We start from the raw sequence: 11,968 nt of genomic DNA, 5'->3' as shown, positions 1-11,968 counted from the left end.
CTCTCATCTGAGTACTCTGAATGTCCTTGAAAGCAGCAACAAAGACAGATTGAATACTTTATTAGATTTTTCTCCATTTACAGGAGGCGTTTAATCAAACATTATGGGTGAAACACTTAAAGATGAACTCAACAATGTTATATATTTGACTTCTCTTCCTATAAATTGATAAATATAATCTGTGTACAGTTTAATGACACATTCTGACTTCTTCTTTTAAATTCACAGGTTTGGGCTATATTTTGCTTCGTGCAGCTTTAATACCAACTCTCTAAATGCCTGTGTGTGTGTGTGTGTGTGTGTGTGTGTGTGTGTGTGTGTGTGTGTGTGTGTGTGTGCGCGCGTGTGTGTGTGTTTCTCACTCCAATGCTTTGCTGTGATCCTCTTGCCAGTTTGCTGTTTTCTGGATACTGGCTGCTCCACTGGAGCATTAACACGTTGACATTCAGACACACTATGCCGACAGGGCCACCCAGAGCATCGTGGGCAGGTGACACATGGCTGAAAAGGTCATTCTCCACGTGGTGCTACCCATGATTCCACACTACTGGGCACCATCCACTGTCACCTGGACACGTGATGGATAATATAGATCCAGGCGAGGCCAGCGTGGCCTCGGGAAAACAGGTTCTGTCACGTGAGAGCCTGACATTTTCCAGTTAGCGATGCATTCTTCTGTTGTCTGGCACAAGAGGCAGCCCATAAAAATGGATTTTCTTTCAGATATTAAAGTCACCTTGACACGCTCTTGATACATTCTGAATAACCTGAGATACCGGCTGCCACATCAGATGTAGAAATCACTGCCACTCTGCAGAAAAAGGTCATCCTGACTGTGGCATATGGAAGGAGGGAGAGAGAGAGAGAGAGAGAGAGAGAGGGAGAGAGAGAGAGAGAGAGAGAGAGAGGTATTTTGTCCTGGTTTACATAATGGAAGGCTTTGAGGCTGATATTGCAGGAAACACTGTGTGAAACAGCAGTGTTGATGGCCCTGACACTCCTCTCCAAAGCCATTAGTGATTAGATAAAGAGTGTAGATGGACTTGTAATGGCGCTTTCTCCCTCCCTCTCCCCTTGGCTCAGATGAAAGCGAGCAAGAGCCCTGTGAGGCCTTTTGTTGACATTATTTTACCCTTACATGAACATGCAACAGACACTCTACACACACACAGACACCACCTGCAATTGCATCCTTCTGCTTTGATCACTATTTTGTGAGATATATGAAGTCGAGACTATTGTGGCTCAACCTTTGTCATTAATTTAAAACTGGCACAAGTAGCAACACTCTAACTATTGATTTGACAGCCCTCATCTATTGGTTTTTCACTAAATTTTTGTTTTCATCACGGATTTTAGAATTTTTTTTCATAATTCTATAATAACCGTCTTGTTGGTAGATCACATTCACGCCTTCAATAACTTGTTGTCGAAAGTGTGCGAGCCACAGTAACTTAACCTGTTGGGAGCCGTCGCTACCATTGCCCAAATGTCCACTAGGCGTCGCTGTGGAGCAAGCAGCAGCTGAATTGTTTATGGCGTTTCACGACAGTTCCAAGTCTCACCCGGAACCGAAATGTCGTAAGTTTTCAACAAGTTGTCAGTTTTAGCATTAGAACTTTACATTTGTTTACTCATTCTTACTGAACATTCGCAAAAGTTTTCAAAGGAATTAATAATAAACCAGCTTACAAGAGCCCCAAACCATACGTTTTTCTAAGATATATTTTGACATAATTCATTGGTGGTTATGTGTGATACGTTTGTTGGTCGGAGAAGAAGAAGTAGATATTTTTTTAATTATGTTCGTCAGGTGTAGCCAAACAAGACAGTCCATCTATTCAAAATTGTTCCGTATATACCTTTACAATTGGATATTTTCAATGACTACATGTATTTTCAAAGGCTGAATATTCCTCCACATTAGCATGTATGGGTTAAGTGCTGGACTGGGTAAAACTCGATAAAACAGCCTGAGCGCTGTTTTCCAGTCTGCAGTGGTAATAATGAGCCATAATGATCCACTGCACATTTCCAGCTCTGATAAACTGCTTTGTTAGTCCTCAGAGTAACACTCGCACTTCATGTGAAAATACAAACATTTGGAATTGGACGTGCATCTGTGTGTTCTCAAAGCACATTTATTGTTGCTAATTAGAAAGTATATAAATGATATTTGCCACTAATCTGGTCCTTCATTTGCAAACGGAACAATTGGTGTGTGTGTGTGCGTGTGTGTGTGTGTGTGTGTGTGGAAATGACATTCCAGCATTCAAGCTTTGGGAGCCCAGGATATAAATGAATCCTGGGAGTATGAGGACAATTAATAGTGAGGATGAAATTAAAAAAATACATTCTCAAGTACACTCTCTAAAGAAGAGTACTTAGCTAGAGCTTGTGTGGTATCCGTACCTTTTTGCACTTAAATGTCTGTAGTTACTTGTTTCTTTGCGGATTTAGATTTAGATTTATGATATTTGACCCTGGACTCTTTTTTGGAACGTGTCTGATAATCCGACGCCTTTGCAGATTCCCACTCGGGCTCGGGCTTCGCTTCTAGTCGCTGGTGAGCTGCAATCAGTCACCCTGGCCTGGCCGCTCCATGCTCCACGCTGCGGGAGTGATTGGTGAGTCTGACTGGGCAGCTCCGAGCTACACACACCAGAGAAATCACTTTGGATCACACCGGCGCTCACGAGAAAAATACGATGTAGAGATGAGGTTTTAATGTCTTTCTTTCTTTCTTTCTTTCCCTTCCCTTCCCTCCCTCAATCTGTCTCCTCATTTCCTAATTGGTTTCCTTCTTACCCTCCTAGGTTCATATTTCTCTCCACCTTTCCTAATTTCTTGCCCCTTTTCTTCTCTCCACTCTTCCCGGTTTCTTACTTTCTTTTCTACCTCATCTTATCCTCATAAATGAAAGCAGCAATGGTGTACAGTGTTCTCTACTTTTACTTAAATGAAGGGTTTACACAATAACCTCCTGATTTGAACATTTAAATAAAGTGGGAAGAATTAAAGCAAAGAATCCTTCAAAACTGAACATATTAAGGATGTTTCTGATAAGACAGCAGTAGTACAGTACACTAGGCTTCTGATGTAACTTCTCCTCTTCATAGATGACAGCGGGTAATAAGCACATATGGCTTCTGGTTCATTCTGGATGTCTCTGACAGCTCCATGTCGCATCACAAACCCACAGCAGCACATTATGAGCAGGAGTAACTGAGTTCTTTGCCCCTTAGCTGCTGTCTCGTCAGGATAAATTACTTTTTTGCCCTCTAATACGGCAGAGGCTTCACATCTTCTGTCTCAGGGTGCTAACATGGTGGCGTCATGATGAGGAGCCATTACATTGCAAAATGCCTCCAAAAACCCATAATCATCAGTTCCTTCATTTCAGTATATGCTACAGGGCAAATCGAACTGATCAAATGTGAAATCTCATGGGTTCATCTCCACATCCATATTGCAATTTCTGTACTGTTGGTAATCAATTGAAGTAATGGATTTGGTTCCTTTTTCTATTCAAATATTCCTAAATGTCACAAATCTAGTTTATAATGCCCTTTTTTGTTTGTCTTTTGCTAATTTATCTCAGAAATAAGCAGAGATTGCCTCTAAGGAAATACCAGAAGTCTTTTCTTCCCACATCATCAACACCACGCACAGACAGAGGGCCACTGCTTACACTAGAACATGCTTTATGGCTCCCTTTCACTCAGCTTAATGTTTGTTTGTATCCCATGGCCATGTTTCCATATACAGCTTCACGTTACTCATAACGATGTTTCATACACTGAGAGATTTGATGCTTATTTTGCAGCGGATTGTCATGAACCCTATCTTTACAAATGTTCCTCTTTGTGTTACCGTAAATTGTTTAGATGGAGGGTTGAGGGTCTATTTGGAGGCACTTTGGGCTGAAATGAGACAAACCTGTTATTTCAGCAGTGAATGGATGCTGTTGCGCTAAAAGCCAAACCGACAACAACCTGAAAGGGACAATGCAGAAGATAGTGTCGACTAAACTGGCCCATAAGGGATCATTTTACTCTTTTTATGTTAGTTAACAGATCTAATGCAGCTTAATGGTTTGTGCAGAGTGTGTGCTTGTGCTTGTGTGTGTGTGTGTTGTGGTAACATTTCAGTCGCACTGAGGATGGAATATTACTCACACTTTCTCAATAACAGGCAACAATCTAATACAATCCAGTGCAATCATCCTTCCAATCCTACAGCAAATAATGTTCAATTTGTGTTCAGACAACATCAGGGAGAATTCCTCAATAACTCATCCGGTTAATCCGTGACAGGAAGTAGCAGATAGTCTTGTGGCCGAATGTCCAGAAACAACATATGAAAGTCTTTGTTCTGACCTTCTGGGAATCAAAACTAATTATTTCCTCAAATCTGTCCTGTGTCTTTAGTGCACCGGACCAGACTGGACGGGACCAACGACCAGATGCTTGGGGCCGTCGACGGGTTTGTGGCGACATCTTGTTCTACTCGGACCTTTCTGCTAGAAAGGTCAGTGAAGGTTACATGTGTGAGTGAAGTAAGAAATGTTCCTCGGTCTCTTTCCATCTGGTGTCGTTGTAACTTGAAACATGAATGAAAGTGTTGATGTCACACCTACATAACCACAAAGTGGAAAAGTCTGTTTCATTAAAGTTGTACCAATTCCATCAATCCATCCTTTTTTTCTGTGATTTGAGTGTTTCCATTCGTCTCCTACCTGTAGTTCTTCTAACAAGTGTCTGCAGCCTACTGCCGACGACTTAAAACAGTCGACAGAAGCAGCATCTTGATCTTCTCCTCCAAACACCTGAGAGAAGAAAGTTTTCAAGGTCTCTGCAAAGTTTGTGTCTGATATGCGTGCATGAGCTGAAATGCAAATTACAGTGTAGGAAATGCCACGACCACCACCTGTTTTTAGTAACGCGAATGTATCTAAATAAAGTCTTTCTTTGTTAGGTTATGCGTTCGATTATAGGTAATACCGTCCAGGAAAATTACAGGGTGTCAGTCGCAGCTGACATTTCTACTTAAGCACCTGGTGATTAATTGTTCTCGCTCCGCAGATGAGCTCCGATCCTCGCGGGTAATTTTAAATTCGCCGCCATTTTCTCTGCCATCACAGGTAGCAATCAAAGCGCTTAATTGCAGGGTGTCACTCCATCACAACTGCCACACTTCTACTGGAGTTGCAGGTCGGACTGACTCTGTTTTCCGTAACAAACTGTGCTCCTTTTTTATGTGGATGAATCGTTAACCGGCTGAATCGAGCTTCCAGAACAATTACCTAAGAATGAGCCGCACTGAGTCACCAGCGTGACCTTCAGCTGCCTCGCTACGGCTAGTGCGTGTATTTTACGTAATCTGTAAATGAATAATTCACGCTCCTATCACTGATCTGCACCTAAGCAGCATGCAAACAGTCGCAATGTATCATTTATAAGGAGAGCAACAATGAAGGAGAAAAACACTGTAACCTTTTTCTTTGTCTGTTTCCTAATGATTCTCTGTCTACCATGTGGGAGTTTCGCCACATTACAATTCACAGACGGGGGACAAAGTCTTCACCTGTCTGTCGGGAAAGTTGAATGAAGTGAATATTCTACCAGCATGAGTTGCTGTTAGTGATGTTGCAGATCTACACACACTTTTGTAGAGTTTAAATTCTGCTCTTGTCAACCTGATTTCCTGCAGCCATTTCCTCTGTAGCGTTAAAGAATATAAGATACTGCGTAGTCATTATATAAAGTGATGCAGATCAGCAGAAACACCAACTATGTAACAAAACTGATCAATGTCCCCTTTCCCTGACTTCTACAAGTGAATCTCATCTGTAGCAAAAATAGTTTGCGGCCAACTGAATCGGCATCACCTTGGCGACAAATTGGTGGTAGTTTTGTACTTTGGTACTGTAGTTCCTTTTAACTAGATTTCCTCAAATGTGCATGGATTCATTTCCGTTATTAAACATGTCGATGTTATTAGGTATTTTTTTTCCATTTGCTGCACAGTGGCAGCTCTGCCTGTGTAACATGTTGTACCAGGAGCCTACAGCTGGGAGACATCACGTGATGGCATGACTAAAAATAACCCCTCTCTCTCTGTCTGTCTCTCTCTCTCTCTCTTGCTCTTTCTCTGTCTCTCTCTCTCGCGCGCTCGCTCGCTCGCTGTCTGTCCCTCTCACTCTGTCTGTCTCTCTCTCAACACATGAACACATGAGGAGGATGATACCATGACTAAGAATAGGCCCACTGGAGGGGAACGATGTGATAGTAAATCATCAGGGAAGCAGTGGCTGCGATACGATGGCGAGGGAGTGAGCGAGCGAGGGATGGAGGGAGGGAGGGGGAGGGGTTTGATAATTCAGCCTTGGAACAATATGATATCACCGAAGCCTGTGACAGAGTAATTTGCCACAGCAAGGTATCTGTCAGGTGAACACGGTGCAAGAATCTCTGCTAATTGACTCGAGAACAGATTCCTAGGAAATGAGTTCAGCTGCAACCTTGGCGGGATTTCTAAACAAAGGCGAAAGAAGGCGCCTAGAAGTAAGTGTAGGATTGAGATCCATGAAAACATACAGAGGTGCTCAGGGTCAAATGGCACAGGAGAACATTTTCTGAGGAAACGGTGGACATATTTGTGTCTAACTAAACGTGTAGAGTGTAATGTGAATGCCAAACATCTCCAGATTTAATTTCTCTGACATTCTCAGAATAACCTTGCATCCGTGTTGACATTGAAGACCACCTCTTCTCATGTCTATTGATTTATTTCCTGTATGGCCATAAGTTGTTGCCCTTGGGTGTACAGAGGAAAGGTATTGTCCGTCGGAGGTCATTGAACGTGGGATCAGACCACAATGCAGCGTATCAGTAAATCTAGCCTAAGGGTTGTGTGTTACCTTGAAGACTTAACAGGAGGAGTTGGGGCAGACCATCTTGGTTTCATGTAAGAAGCCTGTGCGCTCCCGGGCAGACTCGACGCTCCCATTTATCAAGCACCTCAAAATGACTGTGAGCTCAGACGGGTCAATGTATGATTCATGCGTTGAATGTGTTATCGCGTGTTGCCATGGTGCCGTCGGTGCACAGGAGGGCAAAACATCTGCGGGGCAAGTCATGTGATAAGCCTGGTCGGTGGTGTGGATGCACTGATAAGAGGAAGTGACGCGGGTCACGTCCTGGTCTGCACGCGTGACCCCTGAGAGGATCGGGGTCCTCTGAAGTCGAAGGGTAAAGCAAAGGTTATTTGCTCTTTTAAGGGGGAGAATTTGCAGAGTTGGACATCGCTTCAGTAAAGGTCCCATTTTAAAATAAGTTCAAATCCCTGGATGGCCTAAGCATGCATGACTGCAGACGATAAAGCGCAGTCTCCTCTGTGGAGAGCCGCCGTGCTCTGTGTTTACCTGACAGAATCGATGTTATCGCAGCTTCTCATTTAGTCAGTGATGCGCTCAGTGAATACAGAGAACTGCCTCGCCATGTCTGAGCGCTAAGCTCATCGCCTGGACTCAATTTTACTATAACAAAAAAACCCATTAGCGAGCTCAGTGGTGGAAAAACATGACAGGATTTTACCCCGGAGGTTGTCAATGGTTTCCAATTTATACTGGAAAAAGAAAGATGGTTGAATTTGCATTGGATTTCACCATGAGAAAACAAGATAATTCATATTATGAAGTTAAAATGAAAGGAGGATTACCGTGCATTTAAAATGATGAAAACATGTTTAGTCTTTACTTGATTTTATTAAGTTGTTTTTAAAATGCATCACAAGCCTGTACTAGATGGGAGAATTCATCTTCACAGGCCCGTGGGGGAGAATGTACAATGGTGTCGAGTTACAGACAACAAAGAGGAGACTTAACTCAAATCAAAATCAGAAAACTTTGAAATCAGGCTGAAGAACAAAACTCTGATTATGTCTCCACCTCTCAATGATGCATTGTGTGCAACATTTTCGTTTGCACCTGAACTGAATGAGTTTCTTTCCCTATCTGTCTCTTTACAGTGACTCTGTAAATGTGTTTCTGTGCATTTATACACATTCTCTGTTGATTTCGGCGTGTTGAGAAGGGCCGAATCCACCCGCTGGATAAACAGTAGGAACCAAATTCCAACCGGGGGGGCTGCCAAGATGAATCTGGATTCAAATTTTGCGAGGAAATGACCTACTGATGACCCCTGACAGTTACATTTATTTTGGTGTGTGCAAGGTTTAACAGATTAAACATTAAACTCTTGCCCGCCAGAGTGTTTTGATGCAACGTTATTGATCTGCCTCACCAGCGTGATTGAGAACCGCGCATAAGAAATTCTCATTCAATCATTGAATCTGAGCCCAGCAGCCTCTAATTGGCATCTTTGCCATGAATATGTGTTTTGAAGGGTTTAAACGACTGCAGGGTAGGTACAATCAATATGAGGAGATTAGTCCATCCAGCAGCATACAAAACATCATTTAGAGCTGTTTACGTGCGTCGCAGATTTGGAAAATTGGCAGCCATCTTCAGCCTCTTAATTTGAATTTCAATAGGCCGATTGCCCGGACTGCTTTATAAAAGCGTCCATTCACTTCTTCAGCAAGGCCACTCGGTGCCAGCGACCAATTAGAAATATTAAGTGGCAAGAGAATCATTTCTAGTTTCAGCTTTGCGTTATGCATTATGTATTAGATTAGATTCCACTACTGGCACAGGACTATTCATAACATGACACCAATTCCTCCTTTATGAGCTGATTGAGCCAAAATTTGCCTGGACCCTGAATTTAATTGGCCAGTGCGTCAGCGATAACATGATGGTTAAATTGTACAGTGAGCGTGCGTCATGACTCATCTCTGCTGCATGTGACGAATGATCCTGCACTGACGAGCACTGACGAGTAGATGGCTGTTAGTTATGGGTGGCATTTTCTTACGCTCTGCGATCTCTCAGACAGGCAGCGTCTGCTTCGGTCACTGCGCCGGCTGCCCCCCTTCTTCCCTCCCTGAGCCATGGTAGGCAACTCTTGTCTTTTCTCCACGATGACATCTCCAATATTTTTGTGCCGAGCTTGCTCATTTCCATGCAGATTCACGCAGTGGCCCCTTGTCCCCGTCCCCTCGGCCTGTCAACCATCTCCCGCTCCTGAGCAGCAGAATCATCTGCGTCGGGTCTGGCCTTGTCATCCAGCCGTGAACAATAAGGCGAGATGACAGCCGAGTTTACCCATCAGGATTTTTGTGCATACAGATTCGCTGTTTGGACGAAGACTGGCCTTCTCTCACTGCGACGAACCTGATATGAATTACCACACACACGCATGCACGCTCACCCCCGACTCACTTTCAGGCGGCGATCACGAGCAGGTGACGTCGTGAGGTGGATGAGGGGATGACTCAAAGGCACACACGTGTCATATCATCTATCAGTCTGTCACAGGCCGTCGCCCATCGATCTGTAAACACACAGGAGGGACAGCAGGCTTCCTGAGGCGGCGTACTGTACGTGCAGACTGGTCCGGGCAAACCTCTCCTCCCTCTATGAATCACACCAGGAGACACAGGCAGCGGACTGATTGGACCAAAGTACGGTTCTGATCCAATCCTGCCAGGTGTGGATGACAAATGCCTCCAAAGAAAACTGCTTCTGAGCGATCGGCCGTGTCAGGAGCATGAAGAGAATCGATGGCTCTGTGACATTTTCTAATGGGTAAATAACATCGACAGAGAAAAGGCAGCGGTGGAGGCAAAGCTTGGCTCAGTTTAAGTACAAATACCACGTTACAGAAACACTACCATTACAAATAAAAGTACAAAATCTGCGAAATAAGTAATTGCAGCAGTATAATCATTTCGGGTGCATTAATATAGTCTTTTTTGTTGTTTACAGAAAGATTGAAAGTAGTTATCAGACTTGCAAGAAGTAAACTAGTGGGATCGATGTTATTGACTCGGCCCCTTTAGATCTGATGGCTTCATTCAGGCCTTTTCATCTCTCACCGAACCAAACGGTGGTCAGTGACCCGCACACTTGCTTGCTTATTTTTTCCTACAACATCTGTTTAAAAAACGTATTTAAAAAAACACATGTTCTTGCGTGCCCGGGATCATAACGGGAAAGGCTGTGACAGAGGACACAGCTTACACAGTGAGAGTGGTCAGCCATATTTGCTGCCCTCTTATTGCCTCAGTTCCCCTGGATGGCCTGGTAGAGCTGGGTCGGCTGTGTGTGTGTGTGAGTGTGTGTGTGTGTGTCTGCCTGGTGGGGCCCCAGGCTGGGACAGGGGCCAGGGCCACGACTTGGGGGGTGGGCAAGCTATTTCTAAATGGGACCAGGGAGGATGCAGCTGGTGTTCCTGCTGTGTACAGCATCAGCCTGCCAGCAGAGCCCCTCCAGAACCAGCCAGCTCCCTCCTTTAAGGACAAAGACGTGGCCAGCAATCAACAATTGGCATGCAAAGCGGGTCCAGAGCCTCGGCTTGGGATGTGCAAGGACAATCAAACCTGTCCTCTCTGATTTATGATACGCAACTAAAATACTTAGTAAGTACATTTACTGTGAAGCGTAATGTTGTTCAGAATTAGCAGTCTGTTGATGGAAAAAGCGGAGTGGTGTTGCATTCTATTTGTAGATTATAGACTTGGTAATGTTTACATGAGCAATAGTCCCAAGAGTGCAGTCAATGGCATGCAAACCACAGGCTGGGTGTTAAGTTCTGTACTTCTTCATCTCCAGCCATCATCCAAATGGCTTTTCAGGACCACAACAACAATTGGTTCCTGACCGAACCATAAGAAAAACTCACATACACATACAATGTCTCACAGGGTTTTACAGACCCACAACATCAGGAAAATTCCCGATCCTGCCCATAGCTCTCCCACTCCAGAACTCCCACTCCAGATTCAACGTTGACCTGTTGAGCTGCAAGCCAACCTCCTCTTTGTGTTGCCGTTGGTATTATCCTTATTTTTCTGTGCCCTTAGATGTTTAGAAATCAGTTGTATAAAGCTCTCATTCTGCTGAGGATTTCACGTGAAAATGATAAATATATTGAAGGACATCAGGTTGTCAGTTGTACTTGAAAATGCACACGTCTCAAGTCCTAAAACTATTACAGAATGAATGTCATGTTGCTATAAATGGCTGGCTGCTTATTGAGCAAAAGCAGGCTGGAGAGAAGGAAGACCTTTAAGTGCCGGATAAAGAAGAGATCACCACAGGGTGGCTTCCAGTATGTGACTCACCGAGAGAAACAGACAGGTACCAGGCTGAAATTGTCCAGAGATTTAGTACACTGAAGGCGATTGGTCTGATTCAAACCATAACAGGCTTTCTTAAAATGCCACCTGTTGCTAACGAAGCCTTAAAAAAAAGTTGCTTTATTTCCTGCTGACATAATGTTGCCACAGAAACCACAGATTTCTATTCATTCAGTGTCTGTCTGACCTTTGAATGCAGCCGGGCATTGCTTTTATTCAATCCTTTTACTCCATGAATCCATAAATCTCGGTCCACAGAGAATGATCCATGGGAAAACCCCTTAAAGCTTTCTTAGATGAAGTTATACTGAAGTCAAGTTGGCAAGTGAATGCCAAATATCTCCACATCTGCCACAGCAGCGTCAGCGACCTATTTTGGATGTAAGCGAGCTGGGAGTTGTGAAATTCAGTCAAGTCGCTGTAGGAACCGTTTGAATTTCCAGCGTTACAAAATAAAGCAAATAACACGGTCGCTACTGTATGTTCCCCCTTTACTGGGCGCCATATTCACTCTCTCTTATGAAAGCTAGTCCTTGCAGGAATAACTGCGGGCTTTGCTATCGCAGGCACCACAATCCCTCTGGGGAAATCATAGCCGATCAAGCACACGGCTTGGTCCCGTGGTACAGACCTTGTAGCATGTTGTGTGTTTGCGTTTGTGTGTGTGTGCTTTTGTAGCCGTTCTAGAACAAGATAAAGACTC

At 43.9% G+C, this 11,968-nt stretch overlaps 1 protein-coding gene across 2 annotated transcripts in view; it reads left to right on the top strand.

Annotated features, from left to right (window-relative positions):
• Positions 1–1,506: 1,506 nt before the first annotated feature.
• The window catches only part of syt1a (synaptotagmin Ia), a 131,644-nt gene continuing 121,182 nt past the window's right edge, over positions 1,507–11,968 (top strand). For both annotated transcript variants that reach the window (XM_076153476.1, XM_076153468.1), the window contains exons 1-3: positions 1,507–1,581; positions 2,530–2,627; positions 4,431–4,530. The gene's annotated coding sequence lies outside the window, so the exon portion shown is untranslated. The remainder of the gene's footprint in view (positions 1,582–2,529; positions 2,628–4,430; positions 4,531–11,968) is intronic.

Source organism: Genypterus blacodes, unplaced genomic scaffold (assembly GCF_046128005.1).
Source record: "Genypterus blacodes isolate CSIRO-AG114 ecotype Tasmania unplaced genomic scaffold, CSIRO-AGI_Gbla_v1 ptg000007l_1, whole genome shotgun sequence".
NCBI classification, from domain to species: domain Eukaryota; kingdom Metazoa; phylum Chordata; class Actinopteri; order Ophidiiformes; family Ophidiidae; genus Genypterus; species Genypterus blacodes.
This window is presented reverse-complemented; position numbering and strand designations above follow the sequence as displayed.